General features: G+C 38.1%; 1 non-coding gene across 1 annotated transcript; it reads left to right on the top strand.

The window, feature by feature from the left end:
- The first annotated feature begins 6,908 nt into the window (after positions 1-6,908).
- On the top strand, positions 6,909-7,015 carry LOC120279786. The gene has a single exon (XR_005542087.1). It is a non-coding gene; the product is annotated as a small nucleolar RNA R71 (small nucleolar RNA).
- The last annotated feature ends 6,424 nt before the right edge of the window (positions 7,016-13,439 follow it).

Below are 13,439 nucleotides of genomic sequence, written 5' to 3'. Positions count from 1 at the left end.
CTACAATTTTTAAAAATATAAAGATTTAAAACAAAAATAAATTAGGATCCATAAGAGCACAAAATAATGCAAAACAATATTGTGAAAGATCACAAAAATAATTATATCAACACCAACATTCTTAGCACCCAATTAACATTACTCATTCTAACATGACCTTAATTATCTTATTTGACTGACTTTTTAGGTTCATGTGCTATTTGATTCTAGTATTAAGAAAATTTAAATTCTTTCTAGAACATCACCTTGATAACCAAGAGTTACTCGTATCCAAATCCTAATATGTATTCAGTGACTACAAGAATTTAAATATAGAACATCAATCAAAAGTTATGATCATAACATATCCCGAAACATGACATATATCTTCTCTGGATTCTAGGTGCACAATGTGGTCTGAGTTCAATTCAATAACCATCCTAGTTGCTTTTTAGCATGCATTGCTGATTAGCATGCAGTTTCTTTGAATATGATAATTGTGAAAGGGCCAGATCCCTTCATGAATCAATCAATAGAAATTTGGAAATGGAAAATGGTATGAGATACTTCAGGGTGCTAAACATGATGCAGCCATGCAATAGCATACACTATACTCACAAATTAATACATCCTTCAAAAAGAATAATGTGTTTTGCAGATGTTATGTCTCGAGTTTTGTCACATCACAAACTACAAACAGTTTGTTCAGATCATGGTTTACATAATTTTGATTTTGTGGTTCAATGCAAATTTAATGCAAGCCTATGTTGGTTTAGTTATCTTCAGAGTAAGTCATGAATTTCTGATATTGAAAATGCTATAAATTACCACAGAGAATGTAAACAAGACATCTTGCTAAATTTATATACTAATATAACAGGGAGCAATCTAGCCATGATCAATCAATAAGTAGAAATGCTGAAATTGTAAATGCTATCAGATATTTTAGAGTGCTGGACAAGATGCAGCAATACAATTGCTTTCTACATCTATGCTCACTAACTAAGTGCATCCTTCAAAATCAAAAATTATGATATTGAAAATGTTGCAAATTAGTTCAGAGAATGCAAAACAAGATGCGGCACATCACAGAAACTGATATGAGATGTAGCAATCTATGTTTACTAAACAAGTGCATGGTTTCAGTTGTGGATAAAGAATTTGTGAAATTCAAAATGCTATAAATTACTTAAAAGGCCTGCAAGACAAGATGCGGCAATGCACTTGAGTGCAGATATAATAGGGAACAATCTCTATAGTCAATAAATAAGTGCATACTTGCTTTCAGATGGTCAAAAAGTAAGGAAATTATGATATTGATAATGTCAACAAATTACTTCAGAGACTCCAAAAGAAGCAATGGTACACTACTAATTGTTTGATGAATGATCAAGGTGAATCTTTGACCAATATGTGGTACAAATTTACAATTGTATATGCAGTGGCTAACATTAACAATGCTCTTTCAATTGGAAAAGTTAGCAGAACAAAATTTTCCAAACCTAATACAACCACTATTAATATATATATACATGCAAATATAACCTGCAGTAAAAGTACATCTTCAAATTCATTCATCTTTTTGGAACATATATATATATGTACATGTACATATAACCTTCAATCAACTTTAATAAGGTCTTGTATTCATACCAGGCATTCCATAATAAAATGGTTGCATATTAAATAAAAAAACAAATAAAAAAACAAATAAAAAAACAACACATACAACATGATTTTCAAAGAAATATATATATATATATATATAAACAGATTTTTGGAGGAAAATATACTAATAAGCAAGAAAAAGGCTAGATCTACAAAGATTTAAGTGTGGATATCTAAAAAAAATCAGAAAAATTAGTTACCTTAAGCTAGAAAACAACAAATATGAATGAAGCTTCAAAGTTTATTGAAGATCTATCTCACTGCTGAAGATCTGCAAGGAATAATGCATAAAATCCAAGGAAAATATAGTTAGATCTAGAAACATGAGAGTTATAAGAACATGTATATCTAAGGAAAATCATGAGAAAATTAGATCCAATTGGTAGAACTTAACAGAGGGTGATGAAGATGATTTCATGCAAAGGTTTTGATATGATCAAAAGATGAGATGATCTCTTGCAATCGGAGGTTGTTGATGATGCTCGATCTTGTGCAATATCATCAACCGGAGGACGGCGTGAACAGAGCACTTAAATAACTCTTGGAGGAGATGAGATGATGCTATTGTGTGGGAGAATCGCAAGCCTTTGCCGGTGTGAGAGGAGGACAGCCTTGGAGGAGCTCTTGCCGGTGTGAGACCTTGGAGAAACTCTTGCTGTGTGAGCGGAGGATGACAGCACTCATATGAAACCCCTCTTCTTTTCCTTCTTTGATTTCCTTTTCCCTGAATTTGGTTTTACGCCCGGTTTGGGCGTAAAATGAAATACTCCCAAAAAGGTACTGTAGTGTAAAACCAAATACACTAGGATTTACAGATTCACCTAAACAAACAAAGGATTTCATAAAGTGGAGTATTTGGTTTTACATGCAAAACCAAATACTCCCAACCAAACACACCCTAAGTGTTTCACACACCCGTGCGAAAATTACGTACGGGCGTGGATTCTTACTGGGCAGTTCACAAGGGCAGACGCAAGCCCCTGTGTCTTCTCAGGATGGAGGAGAAACTCTCTGCAGAGATCCACACGGGGGTTCGGAAATTACCCATCCCCGTGCGTTTATGGGAGAGTGACAACACCCCTTGCGTATGTCCTACAAGTACACGGGTTTGTCAACTAATAAAATCCGAAGTGAGTGGGTATCGTATCCAAAGGGAGTATGGAGCAAAAATACTTAAATTGTTTCTTAACCAAGTGAAGATTAATAATAATTGTGTCGAAAAGATGTAATGTAAACAAGAATAAAAGAAACAAGAGAGAAAAACACAAGTAAGTGAGAGACAATCCAATCAATATAAATGGGGTACTCTGATATTGTTCCGCCTAGGACAATGATTTCAAGTGCAAAACCGACTATTATGCCTACCAACTAATGCACTAATGAGTCGTGGAAATCCTTCAATACACGGTCCCAAATCTAAGGTCAACCGTTACTAACTCTATACCATGTCCCGGAGGAGAAATCGAACAATCTCAACACCCCGCACTCGGATAGAATCGCACAGAGTTCTAGGGATTCCAAGTGATAAACCCTCTTTCTAGAAATAGACCTAACCCTCTGGTTCAGGTGAGAGGTCCTAGTTACAATTAAGCACTAGGTGCTAAAATCACTTCAACCCTTCACTCCATTGTCTCTGAAACTAAGACCCAGCGGAAGGTCATCCCTTAGCCCATTCACTCTACTATGACCACAAAGAACTCAAGGAAATGGAGGTAGGATAAATCACACTTGAGGGAAAAGGGGACAATACGCTACCTCTCGACTCACCCTCTCAAACCTCTTCAATCTAGCTTTGTCTAACTCTCGTGGTGTGTCACTCACTCACAAGGGTTACTAAGGTGAACTCTGAACTCTAGTGTCACTCTAGGGGAGGATTCAATCAACCAATCATTCAAGATTGGAACTCAAATAAAACATCAATTAATGAAAGGATAATAGAAGGTTTAATAAAACAAATACATCCTAGAGTTCACAAATCCAAGTACCCACTAGGAGGTTTAGCTCTCCATGGAGCTACTTACAATCAACAATGAAATCGAATGTAAAAACAAGTAATCCATAGAAAACCCCTCAATAGTCATGACAATGGTCTTGTGGAGAAGCCTCGTCTCCTCCAAAGGTCCCCTTGTCCGGCCTAGGACACACCTCGCCGGATCGGTGCCGACGAAAGCTCTCCCAATAACCTTCTTCCAAGTTGAGCGCGGTGTTGAAGCCAAAAACCTCTCCAAAAACCTTGCCAATACCTCTAAAAACCCTAGCCGCAACCCTTTCTCAAGTTTGGGAAATAATGGAGAAAAGAATGCTGAAATCGGGGCTGAATTGCGGCTTAAATAGTGTTGGAATCGAGCATCTACACGCCCCTGTGGATTTGCCACACGGGCATGTAGAATTTCCGCACGGGCGTGGATAGTTTCCACACGCCCATGTGGTTTCTCTGGAATTCCTTTTTTCAGCCGGCTGTGAACAGTACTTACTACAATAAATTACTACAGTGTTTGCTACAGCACCTGCTATGGTACCGGCCTGAAACACTCCCGAATCCATGTTTTCATCGAGGAAATGTCAATGGGCAAACATTTATGTCGTAGATCGCTTTGCTTTTTTCAATAACCAGCCTCAATGGTGAAGATCTTGCTATCAATGCACACGCTAGGATACTCGAATGTGACTGCCTTTATGCCCCTCCAAACCATTGTACTAGCTTGAATACACAGAGGTTGGCACACATTCTCGCATCTTGAACCCAACTTATGTGCTCGCGTTTGACCTTTCTCAAGATTTCCTCCAAATAGTGCGTTCACGATCTACATTGGCTTTTTTCTTTAACATTTGGCTTCACAACCCTATATGCATGAAAGTACCAAAAATGCACAAGTATTAGCGCTAAAACTTGGTAAAAGTAATGCTCATCATAAGGAAAGAACACTTCACATTCTTATCACACAAGCAATTATGAAAGAGTTATCCACAGGGGTGAGTCCATGCCCTTATGTCTTCTCGGGATAAATTTGTAAGTCTCTGTAGGAAAACGCACGCTCGTGCAAAAATTCCACACGGTCGTGGACTGTCACAAGGTCATTCACAGGGGCGAGTCCACGCCCATGTGCCTTCTCTGGATTAGCCCTAAACGAAAACGCCCGCTCGTGCGGAAATTCCACACGGGCGTGTGTTTTCTCTAGACACTTCGAAAACATTGCAGGGTCTGCAGAAAATTTCTTAACATATAAATAAACTCAAAGGCTACCTTAGAAAGCAACTTTACCCAGAGAAAACATTGAAAATAAGCTAAAACGACCAAAATTCTCCACCAAAACACAATAAAGCACACGATGACATCAAAAATCCACAAGAAAAATCACAGCAAAAGCATTTAAAAATAAAGACACCAACACTCATGCTTATTCATGCATACTCTAATCTAGGAACTAGGAAAATAGTAAAAACTTGGGTTGTCTCCCAAGAAGCGCTTGTTTAATGTCACTAAGCTTGACGTACCATGTCTTACCTCACGGGGGGCTCATAGATAAAGGTTTCCCTCTTACCCATAACTTGAAAGCATGATGAGCAAAGCCTCTTGAAGGTAGAGGGGGAGTTATTAGGCTTGGTACCGCCTAACAGCCTTGGGGCATTTCCTGTGGCGTCTCCTTGCTCGCTTCATCCTCTAGAGCACCTTCTTCATGATCCCTGGAGTAGATGGCACATCCCTAACGGGTCCGGATTCAACATTTCCTGCACATATTCATCAATTATCTCATCAGTAGTGTCGAGAAAATAGAGAGTATCATCAAAGTCAAGAGAATGCCGCATGGCTTCGGTGAGGCTGTATGTGAGCTTATCATCTCCAACTCTCAGTGTCAACTCCTCGCCATCCATGTCAATCAATGGCTTGGAAGTGCACAAGAATGGCCTCCTAAGTATCAAAAGAACATCTACATCCTCATCGACGTCCAACACCACGAAGTCTACAGGAAATATATACTTGTTGACTTTGACAAGCACGTCTTCAATGATGCCCCTCGGATGTCTCACCGTTCGGTCCTCCAATTGTATTGTCATCCGAGTGGGCCTAGGCTCTTTTAAGCCTAAATTCTTGAAGAAAGTATATGGCATGACGTTGATACTGGCCCTAGAGTCCGGGAATGATGAAGCTTCGGGGGTCTTTCTTCTTGTTCGGCATATTCTTTTCCAACACCACCGAGCAAGAGGCATATAAGATCACTGATGCACTTTCCTCCAACTTCCTCTTATTGGTCAATAAATCTTTCAAGAATTTAGCATATCGAGGCATTTGAGACAATGCCTCCAAAAAAGGAATGTTGATGTGCAATTGCTTAAATAGACCCAAGAACTTCTTGTGTTGCTCATCATTTTGGTCATTTATCAATCTTGAAGGATAAGGAATTCTTGGCTTGTAAGGTGGGAGTGCTACCTCCTTCTCCTTGTTCGCTCTCTCCTCAACCTCCACGACCTCGGGTGCTGCAACATTGGTCTTCTCACTAGGAGAGGTCTACCTTCAACTTCATGACCACTTCTCAAAGTGATCGCCTTTACTTGTTTCCTCAGATTAGTTTTGGTGTTGCTAGGTAGACTCCCTTGAGGTCTCTCCAGTAGAGACTTTGCAATTTACCCTACTTGGTTCTCTAGATTGTGCAATAAAGCGGTGTGGTTGCGAAGTATAGCTTCGACCGACTGAAACCGATTGCCCGATGTTTGCATATATCTGGTCAAAGCTTTCTCTAAATCGCTCATTCGGATCTCCAAACCTGAAACACAATTCTCAATGATTGGGGCTTGTTGTTGTTAAAAACCCGGTAGTGTTATGGCCATCTACTGCCCTTGGTTGTTACTCCATGAAAAGTTGGGATGGTTCTTCCAACCCGGATGGTAAGAATTGCTATATTGGTTGTCTTGGTTCCTCATGGCATTACCTACATAAACAACTTGCTCAACTGAAGATGCATCTCTAATAAAATTTGGCAATCGGTAGGAGCATGTCCTCCCCCACTACCTATGCAAGTAGTAATGTCCTCCCCCACTTGGGCCTGCTAAGAAAATGACTGCATCTATTCTGTGAAGTCCGGTGACCTTATTTCCTTTCCCGTGCATTCCACTGATAACTGTTCATGGCCATGTCTTCTACTAATTGTCGGGCTTCTTCTAGGGTTTTACTCCCCATTGTACCTCTTGAGACGGTATCTAGCAATTGCCTTGTACTCAGATTCAACCCATTATAGATTGTTTGAATGGTCATCCATTCAGGAAATCTGTGTTGTGGGCACCTCCGCAAGAGTTCCTTGAAGCACTCCCATGTCTCAAACAATAATTCCAATTTCATCTGCACAAACGACGATATCTCATTGCGAAGCTTTGCTGACTTCCCCGGAGGAAAGTATTTAGCAAGAAAAGCTTCGACCATCTCATTCCAAGTCGTGATGGATGCTTTTGGCAAGCAATGAAGCCACTTCTTGTCTCTTCCCTTGAGAGAGAATGCGAAAGCCCTCAATCTAATAACATCATCTGATACACCATTAATCTTCAACAAATCACAAACTTTCAAGAAGTTCTATATATGGTTGTTTGGATCCTCATCGGGCAAACCATTGAACTGTACTGACTATTGTATCATTTGGATGAATGACGGCTTTAGCTCAAAGTTCGGAACTGAAATCAGGGGTCGCACAATACTCGATTGTGTGCCCAAAATTGAGGGTCTAGCATAATCAGAAAGTGTTCTCTATTGCTCATTCTGTTATTCCATATTATCTGACCCTTGACCTTCTGCTTCATCTTGGATTGACTATTCTTGTACAGGTTTTTTCCCCCTTCTTCTAAGTGTTCGCTCAAGCTCAGGATCTCCTTCAATAATTTGTGAAGTGTTCCCTCGGGTTATAACCTGGAGCTGCAACCAAAAAGAAAAGAAAAATCAAAACGATGATAGAATAAAAAAATGTGAAATAGAATGAATGATGAATAGCTAAGAAGCAAAGTGCAAAGTATCTCTAAACGCCTACTCCCTGGAAATGGTGCCAAAAACTTGACAACATCCCTTGCATGTGACCCGCAAGTGCACGAGTTTATCGAAGTAATAATCCTAGGTGAGTGGGGTATCGTATCAACAGGGAGTAGGGAATAAGAATACTTAAATTGCTACTTAACCATGTGAAAATGAACAATGATTGTGTTGATAAGATGTAGTGTAAACAAGAATAAAAGAAACAAGAAAGACAAGCACAAGTAAATGAGAGATATGGCAAGCGATATAAATAGGGTACTCGGATATTGTTCCTCCTAGGACAATTGTTTCTAGTGCAAAACCAACTATTATGCTTCCTAATTAATACATTAATGAGTCGTGGAAATCCTTCAATACACGGTCCCAAATCTAAGGTCAACAGTGACTAACTCTATAAGATGTCCTGGTGGAGAAATTGAACAATCTCAACAACTTGCACTTGTAAAGAATTGCATGGAGTTCTAGGGATTCCAAGTGATAAACCCTCTTCCTAGATGTAGACCTACCCCTTTGGTCCAGGTGAGAAGTCCCTAGTCACAATTAAGCCCTAGGTGCTAAAATCACTTCAACGCTTCACTCCATTGCCTTTGCATCCCTTAGCCCGTTCACTCTACTATGATCACAAAGAACTCAAGGAAATGGAGGTAGGATAAATCACGTCGAAGGGGAAAGGGGGCGCTCTGCTACCTCTCGACTCACCCTCTCAACCCTCTCCAATCTAGCTTTGTCTAACTCTCGTGGTGTATCACTCACTCACAAGGGTTACCAAGGTGAGTTCTCAACCCTAATGGCACTCTAAGGGAGCATTCAATTAATCAAACATTTAAGATTGGAACTCAATTAAAAGATCAATTAAGGAAAGAATAATAAAAGGTTTAATGAAACAAATACATCCTAGGGTTCACAAATCCAAGTACCCACTAGGGGGTTTAGCTCTCCATGGAGCTAGTTACAATCAACATTGAAATCAAATGTAAAAACAAGTAATCCATAGGAAAACCCCCTCGGTAGTCGTGTCGATGGTCTTATGAAGTAGCCTCATCTCCTCTCAAGGTCCCCTTATCCGGCCTAGGGCACATCTCGCCGAATCGGTGCTAACGAAAACTCCCCTAATAACCTTCTTCCAAGTGGAGAGTGATGTCGAAGCCATAGAACCTCTCCAAAACCCTTGCCAATACCTCTTAAAACCGTAGCCGCCACATTTTTGAAAGTTGGGGAAAAGATGGAGAAAAGAATGCTGAAATCGGGCTGAAAATCGGCTTATAAAGGGCTGGAATCCGGCATCCACACGCCACTGTGGGCACCCTTGTGGATTTTGTGTACGGGCGTTTGGAAATTCAACACGCCCATGTAGATTCTCTGAAATTCAACTGCTCGGTCGTTTGTGAACAGTACCTGCTATAGTACTTGCTACATCGTTTTGCTACATTACCCTGCTACAGCCACCCCAGGGATTATGAAGCAATTGCTCAACAAACTGAAGAGCTCAAGACATCACCGCAAGAAACATTCCAACACTTCTAATGATGACTGTTTATATAAATAATAATAATAATAATAATAATAATAATAATAATAATAATAATAATTTAAAAATAATAAAATAAATGCATCTCCCAATTTAAAAAAATATATATACAAAACATCCAAATCTCAGGATCTGCAGAGAGCACCGATCTCGAGGCGATCTTAAATATTCATATATTCAGATCTATCAGAGCACAAATTTCGAGGTGATCTAAAATACCCAAAATCTCAAGATCAACCAAGAGCACATATCTCGAGGCGATATGAAAATATTCACATCTGTGGATCAGCTAAGAGCACCGATCTCGAAGCGATCCAAAATATACAAAATATTAAAATTTCAAGATCAACCGAGAGCACATATTTCAAGGCGATCTATGTATTCAAATTTTCAGATCAGCTAAGAGCATTGATCTCGAGGAGATCCAAAATATTTAAATTCCAAGATCAGCCGAGAGTACAGATCTCAAGGTGATCTGAAATATATAAATCCTAAGATCATCATAGAGCATATATCTCGAGGCGATCTCAAATACATAAATTTCAAGATTAGCCGAGAGCAACGATCTCGAGGCAATCCAAAATATCCAAATCTCAAGACCAGCCAAGAGCATAGATCTCAAGGCGATCTAAAATACTCAAATCTCAGGATTAGCCAAGAGCACATACCTCGAGGCAATCCAAAATATCCAAATCTCAAGATTACCTATGAATACAAATAACGAAGCAAAATAAATAAAAAAATAATCAAAATCAAGTCAGATAAATATAATATTTAACATAAAATATAATAATAACTAATGATACATATATATATATATATATATATATATATATATATATATATATATATATATATATATATATATATATGTGTGTGTGTGTGTGTGTGTTAAAATTGATACATATATATATATATATATATATATATATGTATGTATATAAGATGATAAATAAATAAATAATAAATTAATAATAATAGTAATAAATAAACAAATAAATAATAAAAATAATATATATATATATATATAATATAAAAAATCAGATAGAGATAATATATAAAAAATCAACATAAAAAATCAAATTAGACAAAGATATATATATATATATATATATATATAAAGTATAATAATAAATAAATAAATAATATCTACGTATATTAAAATATATGACAGATAAAAAAATAAAATAAAATAAATAAAAATAAAAATAAAATAAGTAAATAAATAATAAATAATAAATAAATTGTAAAATAAATAAATAAAATATATATATATATATATTTAATGTAACAAAGTTATATAAAATAAAAAAAATAATTAGTAATTAATAATTAAATTGAAAAATAAATGCCGGCCGTGGAACGTGTGTAGCATGGTCCCGACACGATTGCCATAACCGGCATCACGATCAATGCAACCGCAGCCACGTGAGAGCGAGCGGTTAGTGAAAATGATTTTAAATAGACGGGAACCAGAGAGAGAAAACAGAACGAACGAGAGAAGAAGACGAAGGTAAAGAAGAACGAAAAGGAGAACACAAAGGTGTTCCTCTCCTCCCATGCTTACATATAGATATATATAAAGTAAAAGAAATTGTTGCCGTTGCCAGCCATTACAGCCGCTTGCTACTGTCATTGCTGTTGATGCTCGTCACCTACTGCCACTCTTGCTGAGGAGCTCGTGAAGATAGAAGAGCCTGAGAAGCTCAAAGTGGTGTTGAAGATAGAGGATCAATCGACAGTAGAGCCCTCGAAAACAAAAGAATTAACAGTTTCGATGGTAAACAAGAAGAAGCCCGCCGCTGAGAAGCTAATGAAAGAAAAAAACGGAAAAAAGAACAAGAAGAATCTGTTGTTGCTGTTACTATCACCGGAGCCATGCGCTCTACTTTGCAAGAGCCTTGTTTTTATTATTGTTGCTTTTGTAGCTCTCTTTCCAACGTCGTAGTGCTAGAGGTTGTGAAGCTTGACTTTACGGATATGATTGGACAGAGGTGGTCACCGATGTTGACCCTCTCATGAGCTCGCAGTCGCCAAAGTTCTTTATAAATGAAACAACTACTACTGGAGATTAAGGAGAAAAAAGAAAGATTATGCTCGAAGAAGAAGCTCTAGGAGGGTGGGGTCGATTACAAGACCAAGGCTGCCAGCACTTGGAACCACTCATATATTAACCAGAAACCTTGGAGTATATGTAACAGTGAACACACCCAAATGACGATTAGTTGCTGTTTTACTAGACCTCAACCCGATTTCCAGTTCGGCGGTGACATGGCGGATATGCAAGCTCCCATCGGTGACTTCGTCCTCAAGCTCAAGCGCCGGACGGTGGAAAGATCATATTGCAAGCACGATGCAAATTGTAGAGTTGCTTCTCTCAGTGATGGCACAACAAAGGCTGCCACATGCTGGACAGGCCGTGTTTCTCATCCACATTGTTCACACTGTTAGTGAATAACTCATTGCTGCTAACCTTATTGAGCTAACGGTGGGAACATTATTCTGAGGGTTCCGCACATTATCAAGGAGAAAGACTTTTCAAGCACTATATCTGCAATAGGGAGACGAGGGCTGTCTGCTGATAGTGATGATGACAATGCGTATGATCAATGAGGATGCCCAACTCTCTCTGCAGCTACGGTTACTACTACTCAAAAAGCTCTTTACTATCCCTTTTTTGTTTTTGCACACTCTTATTGAAGACATTCCTGAGTCCGCTGCAATCCCCTCAAGTTTATTTAGAAACGATGGCTAAGAGGGGCATGATCTTGACTGAATTCATAACTAGGAAGGCCAAAGCTCTCATGGAAAAGATGAAGGATCTAAGATTTGTCTCAAACTCTATGGTGTTTAACAGTTAATGGCGCTCTACACCAAAACCATAAGATGATCATAATAGCGAGGACAGTGGTGGTCGCTATACCTATGAGACTTCCATTGGTTGTGACATTGATGCTTGCATATTCAATGGGGATCATGATGTTGATAAGGCTCTAATGACTTTTGTAGCAGCTTAAGTGGATGGTGATACGTTTATTCTAGAGACTGGGAGAGCTATCAGTGTCACTAGCTCACCATGTGAGAAAGCTATTCTATCATGGAGTGTCAAACTAGGAATAAAGTTTACGATGCAAGATCACGATTCTCCATCATTCATACATTTTCATTTAATTCAAAAAAAAAAGGGTGGAGTTGTAGTCCATGTGGGACGTTCAAAAGTTCATTGGAAAGAGGCTGCTGAAATAGTCCTCGCCACATGTGCAAGATGGTTAAATTCTAATGCATGATTTGATTATAAATGAAAATGAAAAGATGGACACTTGCAAACGATTTATTGAGGATATTTCCGTTGAAAACCTTCACCGGTGTTGATTGTTCTGTGGAGGACATAGGTTAGGCTTTAATGACCAACGATGGTTAAATATTGGAGAGTGATGACCAAATGGTAGAGGTTGAGAATTGTACAGCTTCTCCAAGTGTTTCAGAAAAAGAACCTATAGTAAACCTTTAAATGAAGACCTAAAGATAACCTTGCCAAAAACTTACAAGGCTAAAAAAATGACAGCGATCATGATCTCATTAGAGAATGATAGGAATGAAAACGAAATGCCTGGTGATCTAATATGGCTGGTTATGAAGAAATGCTAATCAATCGAGCAATAGGATGCTAATGAGACAAATAACATGTTATAGAAGTTGAATTGTGGAGTCATCCATTATTTGAGCCATTAATTATAACTGTTCATCAAATTAAGGTAGTATGTACATTATTAATAAAAAATGACATTATGCTCACAAAAGCCTGCAATGCATATAATGCTGTCATTGAACTAATGCCAAAAAAAAAACATAAAAAAATAATAAATAAATAAATAAATAAAGTAAAAAAATAATTATGGTAAACAAATCAAAAGGGCCCCACCATGAAAGAAATTCTTATGGAATGGGAAGCTTGCAGAGATATGCATTATAAAGAAGAATTTTCAAAAGACAAATCCTGCCATGCACATGGGAATAAACAAATGGTAAGTGTGGATATAAAAAAAGTAATAATTAAAAAAAAACCGAGAAATTTTGCATGGATTATCACCAAGGCTCAGGAAGGCAAAGCTAATGTTGGATGATGACATACATGGCGTAAAATTGATTAGCAATACAAGGGATGGTGCAGTGGGGTTTTTTGGCCTCCAAGCTTGGATACTAACTTGATATAGAGAAATTTATTGGACATGAACATTCTGATTGATCAAT

The sequence above is a fragment of the Dioscorea cayenensis genome, chromosome 16 (genome assembly GCF_009730915.1).
Source record: "Dioscorea cayenensis subsp. rotundata cultivar TDr96_F1 chromosome 16, TDr96_F1_v2_PseudoChromosome.rev07_lg8_w22 25.fasta, whole genome shotgun sequence".
Lineage (NCBI taxonomy): Eukaryota > Viridiplantae > Streptophyta > Magnoliopsida > Dioscoreales > Dioscoreaceae > Dioscorea > Dioscorea cayenensis.
Note: the sequence above shows the minus strand (reverse complement) of the source record. Positions and strands in the feature narration are given on the sequence as shown.